Source organism: Schistocerca nitens, chromosome 5 (genome assembly GCF_023898315.1).
Source record: "Schistocerca nitens isolate TAMUIC-IGC-003100 chromosome 5, iqSchNite1.1, whole genome shotgun sequence".
Classification (NCBI taxonomy): domain Eukaryota; kingdom Metazoa; phylum Arthropoda; class Insecta; order Orthoptera; family Acrididae; genus Schistocerca; species Schistocerca nitens.
In genome coordinates, this window is record NC_064618.1 from 55,498,070 (window position 1) to 55,520,688 (window position 22,619).

The 22,619-nt window shown below is 42.2% G+C and overlaps 1 pseudogene; it reads right to left on the reverse strand.

Moving 5' to 3' along the window:
• Positions 1-15,565: 15,565 nt before the first annotated feature.
• Positions 15,566-15,683, reverse strand: LOC126261173 (5S ribosomal RNA; annotated as a pseudogene).
• Between the last annotated feature and the right edge of the window lie 6,936 nt (positions 15,684-22,619).

Genomic DNA, 22,619 nt, shown 5'->3' on the forward strand with positions numbered 1-22,619 from the left:
CAAGCTACATCCTCCTGAATCTGCATAGTGGATTCACCTCTTGGTCTCCCTCTCCGATTTTTACCCTCCACGCTGCCCTCCAATACTAAATTGGCGATCCCTTTGTTGTAGCTGCGACCGGGACGGTCGCGGGGTTGAAATGACGGAAAGCGCGGCGGGACCCGCGGAGAGGCCCGCGAAGAACAACACAAAGGGAGAGGACGAACACGACCAACGAAGGACAGAACGAACAACAACAAGATCGAACAACGGAGTCACAAGGAAACCAACACGTCCACTCGTACACAGAACAAGAAAGTAAGTAAGCTGCCTAACGCCAGGCGATGGGTCCACAGACGGACGCGAGATTAGACTGCCTGGCTGTGCTGTTTTTTCCCTCTTTATTGAGTTTCGATTACCCCTGAAGGAGGCAGGCTGGCAGCAGCTTAGTATGCCGCTTTTCAGCCTACAGAATTTTTTGTTTTAAAAAGATGAAAATAATAAATAATAAAGACAGGTGATAATATCGGAGACTTAAATGGTAACATTGCGGAAAAAATCGTAGAACTTAAAACATAGAAACAAAGGGATTATGATGCTAATAAAATACATATGAAGCAGACAGATAAAATAATAGACAGAAAATTAAAAAAACACAGCGACAGTCTGGTTTCTGTTCGCAAGAGACATAAAATTCACACCCAGCGACAGCATGATTTCTGTTCGAAACACTTTGGAAAGACGAACAACACTGAACATTCACTTGAACACTGCACTAAAAAGTTGGCAAATATGACATACCAAAGCCGAGGGCAGGTGGGGGGAACGTGGACAGATGATGGAAAAAATAAAAATTGGGAAGGATAGGAAAAACGAAGGGGTAGGTGGAGGGGGAAAGGAGCCGATGGAGGACGAGGACCCATAAGGTCAGACGTGACAGGGAGTGGGGAAAGGCAGAGGAGGGCAATACAAAAGGACTCAAAGGGGGGGGGTGGAAGAAAGGAGGTAGGGAGAGGGTATGCGGGGAGAAAACAGAATGGAGGAGGGGGGAAGAGGGAGCCCACAGAAAGGACAGAGGAAAGGGTGGGGGTGGGGATCAGAGTTGATAGGAGGGATAAATGAGGGAGAGAGGGCATCATCCGGGAGGGTGAGTGGATTGAAGCCACCTTGGGAAAGGAGATGAAGGGTGTAGAGATGGAGGGCAGGGGGGACATAACAGTGAAAACGTGGCAGGGGGCGGGGATGGGAGAGGAGAGGAGCAAACAGGGTGTGAGGGGGATAAAGGCGGTGAGAGCTGCCTCAGCTTTTTTTTTTTTCTTTATCGATTTTCAGTTCCCCCCGAAGGGGGCGGGCTGGCAGCAGCTTAGTACGCTGCTCTACAGCCCACAGACTTTTTAAAAACGGAAGAAGAAAAGAAAGAAGAAAAACAGGTGATAAAACGGTGACAAAGTGAAAAATGGCGGGAAAATGCGGAAAGTTAAACATAAAGCAAAAGGGGTTGGCAATGTTAATAAAATACACAGGAATCAGGAAAGTAACATAGTAGATACACAATTAAAAAACATGGCAACAGTCTGGCTTCTGTTCACAAGAAATAAAAAATCACACCCAGCGACAGTATGATGGCCGTTCGCAACTCTTCCCAAAAGACACAACACGGAACACTCATTGTAAAACACTGCACGAAAATGGCGGCACAAAGATGACACTCCCGAGCCAAAGGCAGATGGGTGGGGGGGGGGGCCTGGAGGAGGGGGAAAAACATGGAGGGAGGAGAGGAAAAAAACGAAAGGGGGGAACCAAGGAGAAAGAGGACTCATAAAGGGGGAGAGGGGCAGGGCAGACACTAGAGGAAATGAGAAGAGGCAGAGGAGAGAAATGCAAAAGGACTCGGGGGAGAGAAGGGGGGCAGAGAGAGGGTAGATGGGGAAAGGAGGGGGAGTGAGGATCAGAGTTGATAGGAGGGATAAATGGAGGGAGAGAGGGCATCATCTGGGAGGGGGGTTGATGGAAGCCACCTTGGGAAAGGAGATGTAGGGTGTAGAGATGCAGGGTAGGGGGGACACAACAGTGAAGACGTGGCAGCAGGCGGGCATGGGAGAGGAGAGGAGCACCCACGGGGCGAGGGGGATCAAGACGGCGGGAGCTGCCTCAGTGAGAGGCAGGTGCTTAAGTACTCTTTCGGGGGCGAAACTACTTGCTGCTGGAACCACGTGTTTCACTGTGGTGCCCTCACACTAAAAGCGGGCCAGGAGGCACGCGCCTCCACAGTTTACGGCGCGATGGTGCAGAGACCTCTAGGGGCCTTCGACGTCCGTGACGTCTGGGCCGGATTCAAATTCTGCGGCGCGCGGTACCAGCCCCTTGATGCCTCAGAACATGCCCTACCAACCTATCCCTTCTTCCAGTCAAGTTGTGCCACAAATATCTCTTCTCTCCAATTCTATTCAGTACCTCCTCATTAGTTATGTGATCTAACTATCTAATCTTCAGCATTCTTCTGTAGCGCCACATTTCGAAAGCTTCTATTCTCTTCTTGTCTAAACTATTTATCGTCCATGTTTCACTTCAATACTTGGCTACACTCCATACAAACACTTTCAGAAACGACTTCCTGACACTAAAATCTATACTCAATGTTAACAAAATTCTCTTGTTCAGATATGCTTTCCTTAAGATTGCCAGTCTACATTTTATATCCTCTCTACTTCGACCATCATCAGTTATTTTGCTCCTCAAATAGCAGTACTCATTTACTACTTTAAGTGTCTCATTTCCCAACCTAATTCCCGCAGCGTCCCCCGATTTAATTCGACTACATTCCATTATTCTCGTTTTACTTTTGCTGATGTTAATTTTATATACTCCTTTCAAGACCATGTCCATTCAGTTCAGCTGCTCTTCCAGGTCCTTTGCTGTCTCTGACAGAATTACAATGTCAATGGCAAACCTCAAAGTTTTTATTTCTTCTCCATGGATTTTAATTCCTACTCCAAATTTTTCTTTTGTTTCCTTTACTGCTTGCTCAATATACAGATTCAATAACATCGGGGAGAGGCTACAACCCTGTCTCACTCCCTTCCCAACCACTGCTTCCCTTTCATGTCTCTCGACTCATAACTGCCATCTGGTTTCTGTACAAACTGTAAATAGCCTTTCGCTCCCTGTGTTTTACCCCTGCCACCTTCGGAATTTGAAAGAGAGTACTCCAGTCAACATTGTCAAAAGCTTTCTGTAAGTCTACAAATGCTAGAAACGTAGGTTTGCCTTTCCTTAATCTTTCTTCTAAGATAAGTCGTAGGGTCAGTATTGCCTCACATGTTCCAACATTTCTGCAGAATCCAAACTGATCTTCCCCGAGGTCGGCTTCTACCAGTTTTTCCATTCGTCTGTAAAGAATTCGTGTTAGTATTTTGCAGCAGTGGCTTATTAAACTGATAGTTCGATAATTTTCACATCTGTCAACACCTGCTTTCCTTGGGATTGGAATTATTATATTCTTCTTGAAGTGTGAGGATATTTCGCCTGTCTCATACATCTTGCTCACCAAAATATTAATACACATTAATACTGAAGATTGACTGTAAACATTCATAAAAGCATTTTCCTTTGCGATGGAAGCTCAGAAAAACTTAAGTATATTTTAGTACACGTAATGGCGAAATCAGCAGCACTGAAGTAGTCGAAACCAGACATCAATATTATTATCATCTTGAAATAAAATTCACGTGGAGGGAGAGGTATTTTTGAAAGGAAACATTAGATACTTTCAATTAACAATATGTTGTGACAAAGTACAAAGAGCGAGTTATACATAGATGGACCCACAGGCGAAAAACAGAGAACAAACAGGGGCGAGCAATATGGCCCTTGTGTATATATATGTTATACTTGTAGTTCCATGCTTTCATGGAACGTATTGAAATATAGTATTCTGTAATGGAAAATATTTCTAATATTTATCACAAAATACTATCAGACAGGACAAAATGACTTACAATATTACAGATACTACTTTCTTATTTTGCATTACCTTCATACCGGTCAAATAAATCACATCATACATTTTATAGGCATCCAGGTGACGTCATACAGCGATCATGACGGTATCTAACAGTCCACTTCTTGCATCCACTTTTCTTCCGTAACCTTCTGCTTTCATCAAATACAATAAACAAAATCTGCTGGTATCACGTCTAAAGACTTGAAACGCATTCTGTAAATGAAACAATTCGAAAACCTGCATGTCCACATGAGTTCCTTCGCTCGTATCGTCTATTTTTTTTTTTACCTCCTGGAGGATCAAAAACCAGAAATAATGCCCATGACGGGACACGAGTTGAAAATCATTTGAAAACATTTTTATTTCTATCATATATTTCAAGCAAACTTTTAACGAAACAGTGTGTTACAATCACTGATGTTCGTGTAAGACGTTATAGGGGCGAAGTAGCCTATGAAAACACATAAAAGACGTAATGGATAACTTAGTAACTTAAAGAGATCTCAAGACGACCATACTGTATTTCCAGATTCGCGAGACATCCGGTGATTTCATTGTAACTTAGTTTCTGTTCCTTTCCGTAACATCAGCGTTTCAAATCTTTCCGTATTGCAAGCATTCGACTATGGAAGCTATACCTTTACAGTGTTTCAAAAATTAAGTGTTAGTGGTAGGAAGAATGACGACAAAATTACTTACTCAAGATATGCTAGGTCCAGAAACATATTCTGAAATGTTACTATTCTTACTCATAGTTTTCGCCACATTTTGTTAACTCTCTGACCTCTCTTTCTCTTTATTCAGTGCGTTTCCTTAATTCTATTTTCATGTTTTCGTCTTTTACTTGTATTGTAGTAACTATTATAGAGAATTGAACTGTTACTGCCGACAATTCCTAAGTGAAGATATTATGAGTTTTCTATGCTCACAGGCAATTTTCGTGTATATGATGGTGATGATGATGATGATGATGATGATGATGATATTACTATTGTTATGCCTTATGTACATTTAGTACACATATTATTGTTATTATGTTGTATGTCTACAGTCTGTCCGGATTTCGCAGGTCTGTGAGTTTCAAGTATCGTCAGCCCGTTTAAAATTTACGCTAAATGTTGCCTTTGACAGTAACAGTGAGTAGAACTGGAACCATGTTTACTGGTGGTGAAATGAAGATAGGCATGCTCGTTTGTCTTTGGGAACTACGCAGTTCCCCGATCGATTATTTGGGATTCGATCATGTTTACTCCGTCACCATTCCTTTTTCCTCTAACTGTGCGGTGCCATACGGATTAAAAAAGTCTAAATCGAAAACATAGTATGAAAATCTTCATTTTAAGAAATGGAAGTATCAGCAGAAATATCGTACACACTCAACCCAAGTGGGATAAAATTTTTTCGGAATTCTAACTAAATAAATAGTGTCTTGAGCGAATTAAAATGAGATTATATTGGACTTAGGTACTCCGACTGCATTTAAACTCTTCAGAAGGTTACCTGCTATGCCTCAAGATTTGAAAAGTGAAAATGAAGGTGGGAAAGTTTGAATATATTACTTTAATTTCATTAAAAATTTTGCTTTTAAGCCATTTAAAAGATACCCATGTACAAACGTAGACACTGACGTGGAATGAAATTATTTGTGAACAATGGGCCAAAGCAGCTACTTTAGTAAATAAAATTGAGTCCTCCTTTTGGAAACGTCCTTTGTGAATGCCATGGTTTCGTAGTTATGCGTAGTACCTCTAGAGCCAAACGATATAAATGTGGTTATATAAGTTATCTTTATTGTGAAGACAAGAGCTTATCACGATCTTTGAGAGCGAAACTAAGGTGTCTATACCAATGGTAGTCACAGACCTTGAATTGAATGTAATTTTCTTTACGCCACTTCTTGGTGAAGTCTTTCACTAGGTCAAAATTTATTACCGTGGGAATAATAGTCATGGATGAAACTGGAGGGGACGTTTCTGAAGTTGGTTAATTACCCTTCTCCTAATATTATCGACTATTTCGTCATACACCTGAACACATTTCGTTCTACCCGCTTTGAGGTCGTTCTTAAGGATCAAGAAACCTCACGAGGCGAACAATATGCGGCACATTAACGCACTGCTCTTCGGCACTTTTTATCATTCTGTCAAATACTACAACTATCCAGGCCAATTCGTACCGGGTGTAGACGTCGAAATGAATTTTGAAAATGTCTGAGCCGAAATCTCCCCCTTAGCGAAAAATTCTGCTTTCCTCTCTCATCTTGTAGAAGAGGTGAAGTAATATTATTGTATATCCTCTGGCTTCTTTTTACGTTCATTATGTCTGGGCACATGTAAAGTAGAAATTAAGGGAATTTGGGACTTTCTCGTCCACAAACGATTTCCTGTGACTCCTCCTCGTCTTACTTTTAAAACTTGCAAATTCATCTGGGGCTGCGTTTCTTTCAATTTATTCAGTAGAAATGAAAATAAATTGCACGTGAGATTTAAATATTTGCACTAAACTCTCGAATGAACGAGCACCTGACTTTATAGTTTATTCGATACTGTGATAATAGCAAGGATTGTGAGCCAGATTACAAGTTGCGACCGCATAGGGGCAACAACCACTTTTAGGAAGTCAGTTCTATTTTAGAGAGTGCGCCATGACGAAATTTACAATCATCCCAAGATACTGCAACGTAGCTTCGTGTCCCTATTGAGATAGTGGGCAGTTATAGCAGAAAAATTTGTGTTAAAAAAGAAGTCCATCTCTCATTTGTACAAAAAAAAAAAAAAATGCGGTCATGGAGTTCAGTTTCCGTGTGCCAGTGACTTGTTTGAAAAGGAAACCATCTTCCTAAATTCATCATCTTCCACAATGCTAAATGTTGTATTCGTTACAAATTCTTTTACATATCTGAAAAAGGCTGTCTCGCTTTTAATATTTGGTAGAGGGATGTTGATGTTAAACATATTTGGTAAAGAGGATTGTAATTAAATGACCGTATGGCATTGTTGGCCGGGAAACCCCGGCTGGGGTTGTTCGGTCTCTTGGTTGAAGTATTATTGTATCTTTCTTCTATTACTATTTGCGCTTCTATGTGATGAATATGAGGGGAAATGATTAGCATATCCAGTCTACGAATTAAGGAAGCCAGTGATCCAGCAGGAAATCGAACACAGGATCCTGTGATCTATAGGCAAAGTCGTTAACTACTACACAATGAGCTAGTCCGTCTGAAGCGAGGTCAGACGTGGCAGATGCCCGAGTACCACACATTGGCGGATATGCCATTCATACTGTCAGATCAGTACCAAACGTTGTTTATCAACAGCTCGTCAACAAAAACTCCGAAATAGTTTGCGATATGTGCTGTCGTCCACGGAACGCGCGTAGATGGTAAGTAATGAGTAATACGTGATATCGGAGCGCAAGGAAAACAGAACTGTGAGGGTCTGTCATGTAGAGCGGCCATTGGGAAGTCGGTTGAGCGTTAGTTTGTCATAACAAGGGTCCAGCGGTCGAGCTTCAGTCATGCCAGCTTTTGTACCGTATTATGTGTGTGAAACTATTTCGGGACATCTTTGTCACATGGAGAAGGACTGTTTAGAGTTTGTAGCCATTTTCTATTAGCAGTATGCGTTCACTTTATTTATTTGAAAGTAGGAAATCAAGAATATATATTTTTAAAAAATGGTTCAAATGGCTCTGAGCACTATGGGACTTAACATATGAGGTCATCAGTCCCCTTGAACTTAGAACTACTTAAACGTAACTAACCTAAGGACATCACACACATTCATGCCCGAGGCAGGATTTGACCTTGCGAACGTAGCAATCGCGCGGTTCCGGACTGAAGTGCCTAGAATCGCTCGGCCACCGCCTTACACAACAATTTTTCACCAGACAACGCCGGTCAACTGCTGTTTGTGTATGAGAAGACGGTTGGAAACTTTCCTCATGTCAGCATGTTGTAGGTGTCGCCACCGGCGCCAACCTTGTGTGAATGCTCTGAAAAGCTAATCGTTTGCATATCACAGCATCTTCTGCCTGTCGGTTAAATTTCGAGTCTGTAGCACGTCATCTTCGTGGTGTAGCAATTTTAATGGCTAGTAGTGTACTTTACCGTTTACTGTCGGACGTAGCCTCATGAGACAATAACTTTCGGTCTGCCACACTGTATAAAGGCGGAAGTTGGGCGCCCGCGAGGGCAGCTGCAATTCCCAGTCGTCCTTACTAGACCTCGGTGTAGGTCAGGACCGTGAATTCGACTTAGAATATCTGCTTTGATCCTTCCGTATTCAACAGTTAGCCGTGTAGCTTCCTCCAACGGAAATTTACAGTTAGTAAGCATCGAAATAATGTACCTTCATTCATTATGCTAGGACGAGCATTGAAGCTGGTTATTCAACTCCTACCTTTCGTTTGTTTATATATCCCGACCGAGTTCTGTATTTCCTCAGAACACTCAATTGATCATTACCATATTAACTAACTCAATGAGTGTTTTTAGTATATGGTGTCATTCAGTGTGTAGACCGTTCGCCAGACATGGCTGAGCGTCTACCACTGACGTTTGTTGATCATCTCCGTAGCTCTCTCTCGTGCCGATTAAACGATCCGGTGACGGAAATGCTCCCAGACTCAGGAGTAGCAGTCAGTATCGGTGGAACAAGTGTTTTGTAAGCCACTCCTTTCGTGAAAGAACTGCATTTCCTTAAGGTTCCGTCTACGAAGTTCAGCCTAGTACCTGTTTCTCCTACTATCTGTTTTATGTGATAATCCGCTTCAGGTCGCACCAGATGAGTGCTTCCACATATTTTACAGTAGTTACTGTTCCTAATGGTCTGTCACGAACAGTGTAATTTTGCAGTAATCGAATTACTCCCTTATTTTTGCGCAGACTGTTACATTATTTACATACGTTCAGTATCAACTGCCAATTCCTGAACCACTCGTCAGTTCTCTGTAGGTCTTCCTGCAGTTCACCACCGTATTCTGTTGTATTCTGTCGTTTCTACGGACATCTGATATATTGGATAACGTCGAAAGCTCCACGAAGTTGTTTGTAGACGATGCATGTATCAGTAACGGTGCTATCACACTTCCTTGAGCTACTCCTGAAATTCCTTCACATCTGCAGATTTTGTTCCTTTGGGAGCCACGGGAGTCCCGAATCAAGTCCCAGATCTGGTCCGATGCTGAGCGAGCTCTTATTCCTTTCACTAAACAACAATACGACCTGAAGTGCAGGTACACGTCATCAACTAGATGTCTACAGCGTTCTGGTATTCCTGGACGAACAGCGCGGATTGAGGTTTCAAAGATCTTTGTTTTCGGAATCCATGTTTAAAAAAAGGTAGCACGTTTTGTATTATCGCGAAATATGGGAAAGAGTCTCACAGAAATGATACAGGATTTGGGATGGACGTCATTAAAAGAAAGGCGTTTTTCGTTGCGACGGAATTTTCTCACGAAATTCAAATCAACAACTTTCTCCTCCGAATGCAAAAATATTTTGTTGACACCGACTTACATAGGGATAAACAATCACCAAGATAAAATAAGGGAAATCAGAGCTCGTACGGAAAGATATAGGTGTTCATTCTTTCCACGCGCTATACGAGTTTGGAATAATAGAGAATTGTGAAGGTGATTCGACGAACCCTCTGCCAGGCACTTAAATGTGATTTTCAGAGCATTATGCTCTGTTGGAGAACGAAAATATCCTCTATAAAAATCTACATCTACATGGATAGACTTTCATAACTACACAGACTGATGTCAGCAATATAGTAGATCTATAGATTACATGCATCTGTCCTACGACCCCTCTTGGAAACGGAAATGAGCTAATGAGCTTCGCTGTTCTCCAGTAAAAAAAAAAAAAAAAAAGGTTCAAATGGTTCTGAGCACTATGGCACTTACCTGCTGAGGTCATCAGTCCACTAGAACTTAGAAATACTTAAACCTAACTAACCTAAGGATATCACACACATGCATGCCCGAGGCAGGATTTGAACCTGCGACCGTAGCGGTCGCGCGGTTCCAGACTGTAGCGCCTAGAACCGCTAGGCCACCCCGGCCGGCACTCTAGTCGCTAAGTACCTTTCGTTGCTCCAGCGAATTCGGTATTTCAGACTTCTCTCTGTCATCTTCTGTTTCGTTGCGAGTATGCTCTCTGATTTTACCTAAGACCAAAACCTTTTAAGGTTTTTGTCTGACCGGTTTCCAAAATTTTACAAAGAGCAATGAAAAAGTTTCCGTCTGAAGGCCGCACCGCCAATGTGGCGAATTAGCCAAGAGCATTGAGGCAGTCACCCCACCTACGCGCCAGGTTGAATACATCCATTTGGTAAAACACGGTGTGCCGCTGCTTGAAGAAGACCGTAAGGGCCCGCTGCACCCCTTGCCCGACAACAATGGCCTTAAAGTATCGACGTTTCTAAGGGACCTAAGGCGTGGTAATCATCGGAGGGGGGGAGAGCAAGGCTACAGGACGGGTGCTCGAGTGTCCCCCACTTGATTGTCGTAACTTCTCCTTTATGACATTTGCGGTAGGGGTACGTGCGTGACCGTGAAACAGTAGCAACCCTTGCCGCACAAATCCATCATGGTGGAGCTGCCATATACACCTTCTTCACTATTCTGCTTGTGTTTGCTTTCTTGGCTGCCAAAGGACAATGACAGCAGTTGGTCCTGTTTCGACGCATTTAGTTCACGTATCCGATTTACTTTTCACGCGTCGGAAAGACACCAATACTACATTAATACCTTGCTTACACGTCGGTGCTGATACTCCCGCATCGCAATCGCGCTACGTTGCATATACGTTGCAGCAACGTTCTCAAACGGAAATTTTTTGACCACCCCTTGTATCTTTAAATTCATTCTACGCTTCTCTCAATGCTCTCCTTGTCCTCATTTTCGCTTCGTTCATGTTTTGTTATTAGTCCCAGATTCGAGCGAAGTCGAAAACTAGCTAAGCTCTCTTTAAATCCGTAATTTAACATGGCTCTTAACCGACGGTGGATTTTCCCCACAGTTTAAAACATTGCGCCGAACATACTTCTACAATGCATATTGAATGACGCTTTCGATTTTCAGCCAGATTTGCTCCACATTTTCGCCTTGAAAACTATTTCATGATGTCGACTAAGATACTCTGCAATTTAATTCTTGTTATTTTTGCTAAACAAAATTATTTTCATATCTTTCTCAATATTCATTTCAACACAGCTCTGTAATGACTGTTGTACTCTACTTTAACTGAATCTAAGCACTCCTCAGCTATCCATTCAATCAATAAACACGTCGTGGCGCACAGCAAATAACCTTGCTGGGCCCTCTTTCAGTGTTAATCTTTCATTAAAAATCCAGCGAGAGCCGTCATCAGCAGTCAACAAACAAGTAGTTACGAACCCTTCCACACAAGCATTAAATCGTCCCCGGCGTCGATGGAGATGGTGAAGCAGGTTCGACCAGACGAGGCAGATGTGTCTGTCTAGAGCAGAAGTGGGAACAGCTGCAGCTGGAAATTTGAGCTGTGGTGCCGTTTCACAGGCGGTCCATCGTATCGTCACTGGCTGTCCTCTACGAGCGTACGACGGAATGACTATGGACGTTCAGCAAGCACCGGATGAAGCGATCGAATGGATCAGGGAATTAAATCTGGAGTTGTAGGAGCTTGTGGTTGTGCACGTTTGTCCAGAAAAGTTGCATATACACTAAAATAAGGTCGCACCACGAAGGAATTATCCGAGTAAGGCGGAAATCGGTAGGTGTGATGTACACGTACAGATAAAAAAATTATTACCATTTCATAAAAACTGGATGATTTATTCAACAGAAAGAGCTTTACAAATTGAACAAATCGATAACGCAATGGTCCATCTCTTTGCTATGCTCAAGCAGTTATTCAACCTGGCATTGTCTGACAGAGTTGGCTCTGAGCACTATGGGACTTAACTTCTAAGGTCATCAGTCCCCTAGAACTTAGAACTACTGAAACCTAACTAACCTAAGGACATCACACACATCCATGCCCGAGGCAGGATTCGAATACTAGTTGTTTTCCAATTTGAAGAAATGGCTGATGGGACAAAGATTTTATTGAAACTAGGAGGTGGTTGCAGCAACTAATAGCCATTTTGCAGACTTGGGCAATTGCTATTATTCGGAAGGGATAAAGAAGTTAGAACAGCATTGGATGAAGTGTATAAGTCTAAAAGGAGACTATGTTGAAAAATAAAAAAAGGTTTACCCCAAACACGTAAGTAGTATTTAGTTTTGCACGGACTTTTCGAACGCCCCTCGTACTTTGAGCGTTTAACTAGCGGTCTCGAGTAGTCTGCCACTTACGTAGGGCCCGATAACATTTGCTGCGTCCACCCACACAGGAGCGGATTTTTTTTTTTACAAAGTGTGTCTGATAATGAATATATTTACACATAATTGTAGTAGTAATAACAATACAATAAAATGTTCCTTTAATGAACAGGAGATTGACTACTGTAACAGCAACTAGATATGAAATAGCAAAAGTAATTCTCCACTTTTTTTTGTTATAACTACAATTACCATCCGCTCTAGAATTCGTAGTGAATTTATGTTCTTTGTATAATGACTAAGGGGTCCGCTATATTTTTGAAATGTGTGACGTATTATAGCGAAATGGTTAATGTAATGTTACATTTGAAAGCATCGATTAACAGAGTTTCAGAATACAGTTCGGTTTTTAGGTAACTAATGTTTTACAATCAATATTTCATTGTCGGGAAGAACAAAGCATCGTTGTGTATCGACGCAGTGTAGTGACACGCCCCGGTGGCTTCATCCCGTTCCCTGACTGACGACTCAGCCCAAGCGACAGACTGACGGATGGTGCAGCTTCGTGTTGAGATCGAGTCCCCCGTAGTTTGATACTGCTATATGAGTTTTCCAAGCATTCGTTTTCTACAAAACAAGACTTATGATATTGTGAACTAAGAAAGCGATGTAGTAGTGATACTGTCATTCTTCCCACAGCAGGTTAATGTATTGGTTTTACGTGTCTAATTTTATTACTTTTGATCCGTGTTTTGGCGCTAGGGAATTGCATTACGTATTCATTATTATTATAATTATCATTATTAATACGTTTGTGAAAGTAAAAGAAAATCAACGTTCAATAGAGAAATTGTCTAGCTCTTTATTTGTAGGAGGTATCATGTCGATTTCCAGTTTGTGTCCAAGCACGTTGAATTCTCTGTCACAAGCAGCATTTACAAGCGTCCTTGCCATAGTGTTTACACACTTTCACATTTCGAATGCAACAATTGCCGAGCGTTGGTAACTCCATCGTCGAGAGCTTACGGCGTTGCCTATCTGCAATGGTTGCCACAGCAGTACGTAGTGTTCACAGTTCTGTGTTCAGCATTACCGTCGTCAGACGTGCATCACTTCTATTCGAAGAGTTCGTCCGTTGCAGAATCTACACCTGAATTAACTTCGAACATCACAGGTCATTATTCACCAAAGATAAGTCAACAGTACATTGCTTTCCATTCTTCACTGTGATTTGCCTCGAAATTCTAATCTCCATGAATCATTAACACTCACTCGGGCGTTCATCATTATCCTTTCATCTACTAACAAAATCATTACATTCGCACTCAGAGGTCAGACATGACCTTTATTCTCTTTATAATGTAACACTTGGTGTTCATTTTAAAATTTCGTCTGGCAAATCTTGTTTTATTACTATCCACTACCGATCAGAGTTCTTTGCATTTTATTTACAATCGTTCAGTCCAACGCGTATGCCAGACTTTCTACATAGCATTTTATTTATCTTTAATTTGTGATTTTTGTGATACATGCATACATACGTTTCAAGGAATTATTGGGCATTGAGTGAGACATTCTCGGTAAGCCACACAATTGCAAAAACCCTTACCTCCGCGAAAATAGCATTCAGGAGTAACAGTATGCTATAGTGTGCACCAGAAATATATCACGAGAGCACAAATGTGCCACATCGTACTTGGTGTGTCAATCAAAGTCTAGAGGTATGCTGTCATAGCGCATCTGTATGTGGTTTCATCTGTTACTTGCTTTAGAAATGTTCATGAAAATGTTAATTATCTACCAGCTAAAATATTCTCTTATCCTATATATGTACAAAGGCAATGTACAAGTTACTACTTACGTACACGTACTTTTTGTTTCTTTATTGCTCTATAGTGAAGATCTGCCCTTTGGCTACTTCAGCTTCCTTCGCAACTTACAGTATCTACCTTATAGATAATAACTACAGCTTTACACTTTTAACTAAAGCGATGTATGTATATAATGATCAGTACTGAAGTAATGACAAAAATGTGTAAATGCAACGTATACAAAAAGAATAACAGTAATAAAATTATTGATTTATAAAGTGGACTACAGATATAAGTTCTCCTATTCATCAGTATGGTTTTTGTGCGTACACATGTTCCGGATAAACTGTAAACTAAACATACATATTTATACTGAAATTAGACACATTCATGGAAACAAAATGTTTCTTACACTATAGCAAACTATATGCAGAAATCCAAGTGTCAGTTCGTGTAACTTACTGTCGTTGTTCACTGAAAATTATGTTGTGCTATAAGTTGCTTGGTGCAGTACCGCAGGCTTATTACAACTTAACATTATACACGTCGTTAATACGTTTATCTGTGTTCACACATTAATGAATCATAACGTAACATACTTATGCTTCAGGTAGTAGTCGAATTGCATGTGTACTACTACTACTACTGATTTACAGTAACACATGCATCATTTTATGTACACAACTAATTAGCAATAATAGCAGCAGTAACAATTTTATGTAATTAAGAGATTGTGGTACGGCGAAATCGGCGGTTCTATTGCCCTCCAGTTAAGCATTTTCATTATTTCTCTTTGTGCAGCCTCACGCGTTTTCCACAGGATGAGGTAGTTCTGCACCTATTTCTTCGTCATCAACATTTAAAATCCACACACCACGAGAAAGGTCAATTACACTCTTCTCTTCTCTCAAGCATTCTACCTCAATGATGCAGCTCGCAGTTGGGCCCTTTACTGTTACATAATGCAACTGTAAGTTGCACATACCTGCGCCTGTCATTTTACAGTCTGTGATTTAGCTCCAATAGCGTATGGAACCTTGCAGTTTACCAGAGGGAAAGTTGGTATACACTATTTCTCACTGAGCTTATTATAGAAGTTGCTATCCACAACGCTCGTCATGGCTTCGGTACCAGTTATTATGACAGTGGAAAATCCTATGTTTGCACTCACAGCTGCTTGTACTGAATCTCCCATTTGTTCACTGCACGTGCATATGTCTCTACACAATTCATCTCCAATATACAGGTCATTGGTCTACTGCAGCAGTTTAAAAGCACTCCGTCTTCAGGCCAAAAGTGGCCCATCGGGACCATCCGACCGCCGTATCACCCTCATAGGAGGGGCGTGTGGTCAGCACACCGCTCTCCCGGTCGTTATGATGGCTTTCTTTGACCGGAGCCGCTACTATTCGGTCGAGTAGCTCCTCAACTGGCATCACGAGGCTGAGTGCACCCCGAAAAATGGCAACAGCGCATGGTGGCCCCGACGGTCACTCATCCCAGTGCCGGCCACGCCCAACAGCGCTTAACTTCGGTGATCTGACGGGAACCGGTGTATCCACTGCGGCAAGGTCGTTGCCACAGCATTTTTATATTTTCGATTTTTATACTGTCTTCACACCATTTCCCGATACGTACTGGAGGGCTAAGCCGTGCCGCCTTTAATACGCCAGTCGCCTTGGTTTACTCGTTTGTCCCCTCCACTATTCTTCCTTAAATGGTTTCGTTGTGATATCGAATACTGATTATTTTTCCGTGACCAGTTCTGATTACTGTTTTGTCTGCTTCTGTCGTTATTTACTCGAATCGCATGGGTCGAAGCATTACCCTCGTATTTCTGCCCCCAAGTGCTCCCTCGCTGATTATGCCAGTTTTGATTACAGTTTCCCCGTGGATTGCCATTACCATTGCAACCTTAGTACTATCTGTTAGCATTCCTCCTCCTCCTCCTCTTATTATAATACGGAGTGTTACTGCTATGTTAGGGGTTTGTTGTTGTTTACAGGTCCGACGTGGCGTTGCCCGCAGTTGCCGCGCGAGCCCCTGCTACGGCAATGGTTGCCGTTGGTGTTACTAGATGTCTCTAGTGCGCCAGAACTGCCCTTCGCGTCCTCGTGTATTAGATCCAGCGAATTCAGTATTGACACGGACCTGTTCCACGTTACTGTCCTGCACGGTTATGAATTTCTCCTTAACGTATGCTGGCAACTTCATCACATCATCTTTTGTTCGCTGTTTAAATGAAGTTAACCGATGGAAAATATTTTCTGAGGTTACCATCTTTCGGTTTGTACGTCTCCGCTTGCCGTAACTCGCTGACTTGTGTTTTGACTTGTTCCAGTTCATGTGTAACGTGATTATTATAGGTACTACACTCGCGTACTATTTCCTGAGTTACATTTTGTGTTGCTACACTTAATTCGGTGTTAACGGAATCATTCACGAATATATACTTTTTCTGTGCCTTCAACCATGCCAAAGCATCATCTGTTAGTTTCTGACGCTGTGCATCAAAATTTACCTTTATTTCGTTTTCATGTTCTGTAGTTGAAGTTTGAAAATGGTTCGTAAGCTGCTGTATTGTAGCTTCCGTACAGATCTGCTGTTTTCATTGCGTCTACTCCAATAGACGATTGCTTTAATGTCGGCGGTATTGACCGGTCTGCTTCTTGTAATGCATTTATGTCAGTACCAATTGCTGTGAAAATTTTGCGATGTGATCAAGGGTAACTTTTGTTTGTTCAGACTGTTATATTTTTACTTTCGCGAAATTCTGTTTCATTAGGATGTCAATTTTAATGTCAAGATTCTGTGTGATAAGCTCGAGGACCTGTATGAATTTCTGCCTCGATTTCAATGGCGGCCGCAGCTACAATTTCGGCGTCCGGCTCCATAAGTTCGTTTTCAACATTTTCTAGGGGCTGAACTTTATTTGTTCCACGGTTTTTCTTTTACCAGTTTTAGTCATACTACGACATATTTTAGGATTATAGGATTAAATTCACTCCCTTTGCCTACTCTAGCGTACTTATAAGCACTGCAGTTAGCAATATTAAATTATCTCGCTCAGCTTGCGAGAAGAAGCGCGCTCGAATGACAAAGAACTAGAGTGGCACAGACATCTTAACCACAATACGCGTGCCAGCAGTAGTCTTAACGTCACAAATTCTCAACTCAACAATGCTTGTAATAAAATTTATCGCAGTTTGCAAACCGATATAATTAGTGATGGGCGATGACAATTCTCCTGCAAATTCGGTATTAGTGACGTCCGATGTTAAGAAGCTAACGAGAAAGTCCTTACCTGACAAACAGTATATATATAGTGTGTGTGTGTCAGTTCATCAAACAACTGTTTATCAGGTAAGGACTTTCTCGTTAGCTTCTTAACATCGGACGTCACTAATACCGAATTTGCAGGAGAATTGTCATCGCCCATCACTAATTATATCGGTTTGCAAACTGCGATAAATTTTATTACAAGCATTGTTGAGTTGAGAATTTGTGACGTTAAGACTACTGCTGGCACGCGTATTGTGGTTAAGATGTCTGTGCCACTCTAGTTCTTTGTCATTCGAGCGCGCTTCTTCTCGCAAGCTGAGCGAGATAATTTAATATTGCTAACTGCAGTGTTTATAAGTACGCTAGAGTAGGCAAAGGCAGTGCATTTAATCCTATAATCCTAAAATATGTCGTAGTATGACTAAAACTGGTAAAAGAAAAACCATGGAACAAATAAAGTTCAGCCCCCAGAAAATGTCGAAAACGAACTTATGGAGCCGGACGCCGAAATTATATATATATATATATATATATATATATATATATATATATAATTCGGGTCCGTAGCTCGTGGTCGTGCGGTAGCGTTCTCGCTCCCCACGCCCGGGTTCCCGGGTTCGATTCCCGGCGGAGTCAGGGATTTTCTCTGCCTCGTGATGACTGGGTGTTGTGAGCTGTCCTTAGGTTAGTTCGGTTTAAGTAGTTCTAAGTTATAGGGGACTGATGACCATAGCTGTTAAGTCCCATAGTGATCAGAGCCATTTGAACCATTCTCATACGTAATTCGGTATAAAGGGAATCATTTATATACTTTTTCTGTGCCTTCAACCGTGCCGAAGCATCATCTGTTAGTTCCTGATGCCTACTTTGACAAAGAAGTAATTTGTCACTCACATAATTAAAATTTATAACACGTTTAGCAGAATTTGAAATCGTCTGTTCGGTCGCCAGTTTAATGTATCCTTCGTCGGGCAGCAGTGAAAAAATTTGAAAATGATAATCTTAACTGAATCTACTCAACAGTATGCAGTGCATGATTTAAAGGTTTGCTGTCGGAAGGACACATCGCAGAAGCAATAGAACGACATATGGGATTTACATCCACACATTCTGATTGTCTCGTTGAGTATCAGTATGAATTCACGCAAGAAAAAAATAAGTAAATAAAAAGGAAATTGCTGTCGCTTACTGATTTGTCAGTGTATCAGGCCGTGGGTGCTGGTGAACGCACCAGTGTTCGATAAGCAGATGGTGGATACATTGAATTGGACTTCGTACTGAAAGATATAGGTTCTGTTCGGGATACACTGCTCAAACAGAAGGACGAAATCCGTGACCGGTCTGACTACTATCGAACAATGTACGTTGCTCTTCCTGACACACGATCTCTAAAACATAAAAGACACAACATGAAAATATATGTGAGGTATCTACAGGTGACCACATTACCGGTAGATACTTATGATGAACATGCCGAGTTATTATTGAGAACAACATTAAGCGTAAGATATGCCAGTTTGCTCACACCTATGTCTGCTTTGTCAGAACGGAAAACGAGGGTTATGTTCATCAACTTCTGCTGTGTAACAACTCACATTTTCTTCATATATCGATACATTGCCTTGTTACTATTATTAAATCGTTCATTCTCTTTTTATCTTACACTTAGACGGGGGTATATTTTATTATAACAGTATGGATAAATAAAAACGAATGTCCCAATACTTTATTTTCTACACTTGAGGGTCCTGCTGTGAAAAGATGAAGCACACCAGATCATGACTCCTTGTTACCTATCCGTATGGCTGGCGACAGTCGGGTTAGTATCGCACCAAAGCCCGGGACATCACCAGATACGTCTACGACCTGGAAACGCATTTACTGTAATAGAATTGTTTTTGGTAATCATTACCGCTTCAAACTGAGCGAAGACTTGTCTGGCGACGCCCCAGTCATCGGTGGGATGCCAACATGAATGCCGCTCGCCGCACGGCACGACAAACAGGACTGACTGTATCGAGGGTCATTTCTTTTCATAGCAGGATCCGTCTGGGTGTCATCCGCAGCACCCTTACAGCACAGCGGTACGTGGACGATATTCTACGCCCCATTTGGTTGCACTTCATGGGAAGCCATCCTGTGCTTACATTTCAGCGAGATAATAACCGCTCACACATGGCGAGATTTGCTACTACATGTGTTCGTGTTTGCCAAACTCTATCTTGGGCAGCAAGGTCGCCGGATCTAACCAAAACAGAGAACATTTGGAGCATCATGATGGGCAGATTCCTTAAACCAGCACGTCATTTTGACCATGTAATGTAGCAATTGGACAGAAATTGATAAAGAAATGTACTGGATGCCCTCTTGAGGGATATAGTGACAATGAATGCCAAGCCAGATAACTGCTTGCATAGAGGCCAGAGGTCGAGTAGCATGTTATTGACCTGCTCAATTTGTGAACTTTCTTCTCTTGAATAAATCATGCAGTTTTTCTGAAACTGTTGTCGTTGTTTTTATGTACATCACATCTACTTATTTCCGTCTGATTCGCATAATTCATTAGTGGTGCGTCATTTTTTTATTTATTTTCGGCTTCGAATTTATGTACGAAGGTGTTCCGTCAGTAATACAACGTATTTTCTTTCCGAAAATAGGTTGGTTTTATGCCGGATTCCCATACACTGCAATATTCCCCACTCTTTTGGGTATAAAACGCTATTTTTTCAACATAATCTCCGTTCAATGTGACGGAATTATACCACCTTACTGTGGGACCTGTATATCCGCATGATATCACTCCAACGCTCGATGTTAGGGCCAACACGTTGCTGCATCACGAACCTCTGCATGTACTGCTTTCCACGGAGTGCGTCCTTCAGTGACCCAAACAGATGCGAGACTGAAGGTGCGAGGTATGTGCTGTAGGGTGAATCAGGGATAGTAGTTCAATGAAGTTCTATGTGCCATTCTGGGTTGCGCAGACTACCGTGGGCGCTTTCGTTGAGAAGAAGTTCGTTTGCGTTTTTGTGGCGACGGACACGCTGAAATAGTTTCTTAAGTTTCCTGAGGGTATCAAAGACACTTCACAGGTGATTGTTGCACCATGAGGGAGGACATCAAACGAAATACCCCCTTCAGAGTTCCCGAAGGCCGTCACCATCACTTTACCAACTGAGGGTGCGACTTTGAACATTTTCTTCGGACGTGGTGTGGCACCACTACGAGGATTGCCCTTTTGTTCCAGACTTCCACCGTCAGCCTCTTAATTCGCCAGCAGTTTCGCACAGATGGTCCTTCGTTGCTCTTCGTGGTCTTCCGTTACGCGGTGAGGAACTCAATAGGCACTTGTCAAAAATTATACGTTGTCGTGTTGGAAGTCAGATCTGGAAGCTGGAGAGATCTGCAGAGATTGAATGAGAGTCTCTAACCGTTCTCTCCACCAACCTGTCGTTTTCTAAAGTTGTGTCCCCAGCGCAGAAGACAGCTTGTCGGTCGTGGGACCTCCTTCGGCGGAGGCCGCTATGCTGTCGTCTCTAACTTGAACCTGCGAGTGTGCTTTTTATGGAATGCCACTTGCCCTGGTTAGTCTCTGTATCTACATAGAGCAAGATCTGTCGTACTGACAATGATGGTAGGCGGCACTTCTCATCAAGGTATCCTGTTTGTTTCGGACGGACATGTCGTACTCTATATCGGAACTTGTCAGAAAAATTACCATACTATTAACAAATCTATGTCAAGTGTTCTACTCTATACGATAAGTTGTCAGAAAAATTACCGTACTATTAAAAAAGCTATGTCAGGTGTTGTAGAAGATTGTGTAAGAAGTGATTATATATAATATAAACAGACATACACGTCCGGCTCTGAAAAACACCCGAAATAGAGTTGCGTGAACGGCCTTCCGAACGCCCGAACAGTCTGGCGCGCCTGAGAGACAACGTAATCGTACTTCGGCTGCGCTAGTCAAAGCGACCCGGTGTCCGAAGCACTTCGGTTTTAGTATCATTACTCTTCAAAAATGGTTCAAATGGCTCTGAGCACTATGGGACTCAACTGCTGTGGTCATAAGTCCCCTAGAACTTAGAACTACTTAAACGTAACTAACCTAAGGACAGCACACAACACCCAGCCATCACGAGGCAGAGAAAATCCCTGACCCCGCCGGGAATCGAACCCGGGAACCCGGGCGTGGGAAGCGAGAACGCTACCGCACGACCACGAGATGCGGGCATCATTTATCTTTCTCAAAACTAGTGAACTTTAAAAAACAAAAACGGTGTACTCGTAGGGTAACCATGAGAGATTATCATACTGAAAACTGCGTTAATGCACTGAAGAGTGTATAAATAAATAATTAATAAGAGAAGTTAGGCGTTTTGGCGCCTTACACGCGAATGTGCCGACCAATCAGAAGCAAGCGGACTCTCCCACGAGAGTGGTACATACTGCACCATCTGTTGCTTGTACCTCACTCCACTTTTGCACCGTATGCTACTTCACGTGTATGAAGCTGCATCAAAGCGAGCTTCCAACAAGATAAAATACTGGCGGCAACAGCCAGAAGTATCACACGGAAACAGATAAGGATTTAGGAAAGGAGATAAGGAATTTTTTATTGTCTATAGTGCAACCTAAAGTCACCAGTAATCTTTATTTTACAATTGTTGTTGCCTACTTTGGCCCATATAAACAGATACTCGTGTGGTATTCAGATTCTCCTCTCTTAATGTAGACAAATTCAAAGGTTTGTCTGGCAACAAAGTACCATAGGGGACCTTAGCTAGTAGACCTGTATTCTCCGCTATACTCCGTGTCTTCCAAGACAAAATGTTTGGATCATGGAAGGCCTCCAAACACAGCTGACACACGTGAACTGCATTCGTAGTCCACGAAAAACATTTGGACCACCAATAAGCTGCTGCTTATTGAATTGTACAGCAAGGTCAATGTCTATTTCTTTTGTAGCGGCGTTCGTAGCGACAAACAATTCGCTGTAGAAACGACTTACGAAGTCACCGCCACACTTTTAATAGCGGGCCGACCGGTCCGCTGGAACAGTGAACAGAAAGATGAAAACCCAAACACTCTGATTAAATAAAAGTCGGTACTTATCTTTATTAACGAAGATACAGAAACACAGTAGTGAACTCCGTGTCTGCAGAGATCTGTCTAGTTCGAGTCGGAGCGGCTAGGTCAGCGTCGGCTGACGACAAACAACAACTCTGCTG